Genomic DNA, 792 nt, shown 5'->3' on the forward strand with positions numbered 1-792 from the left:
AAAACCAGTACCCCAATATTAAAAGGATTACACCAACGTACGTACGGGTTTTCAAACATAAACCTTTTTCCTATCGTATCGCCTTCCTAAAACCTGCCTAAAAGAGCTCTTAGAGAGGGGTTTTAAAGGGGAGATTTTCAGATTTCAAAACGGAACGGATTCTAAATATGGAGGTAGGTTTTACTGGGTCTCTACAAGGAAACTGACTTTGACTAAAAAAAAAGCCCTTAAAAATAATAAAAAGGGAAAAAGAAAAAAATATGCAAAAAAGACAAATATATATGTATGCATGTCAAGGTATAGCTTACTGACTACAACTTGCATAAAATAAATAAATAAATAATTCAGTAACACGGCAAACATGCACTTATGTATGCAAACGTTAGCGCCCCGGTTTCCGGCGCTTATCTTGGCAGCGCTGCAAAAGCTTTTGCACACTTTAGCAGACTGTCATTTAACAGCGTGTTTCTCAAATGTTACAGCCGCCTGTAACCTCCTGGGTAAATTCCCACTACAGCGACTTCAAGCTAATCGTCTCAACAGTTCAGCTGCTTTCAGATACCGGGTGATACGTATGCCATCAATAAAAGAATATTCTTAAAAACTAGCACTTACACAAAAGTTGTGCCGCGCCCTCTAAATCTTGGGGAAGATCGTTTCACCTGCGCTACCAGTTTCCGGCACACTGCAAAGAAAACCTGCCTTAGTTTCCTAACACTTTATATACATATGTATATGCACAGATGTTCCGGACTTACACTTTTGCTGGCTCCGATATATCCTAATACAGTA

This window comes from Rhagoletis pomonella, unplaced genomic scaffold, assembly GCF_013731165.1.
Source record: "Rhagoletis pomonella isolate Grant_MI unplaced genomic scaffold, Rhpom_1.0 Rhpom_scaffold_00014, whole genome shotgun sequence".
In the NCBI taxonomy this organism is placed as follows: domain Eukaryota; kingdom Metazoa; phylum Arthropoda; class Insecta; order Diptera; family Tephritidae; genus Rhagoletis; species Rhagoletis pomonella.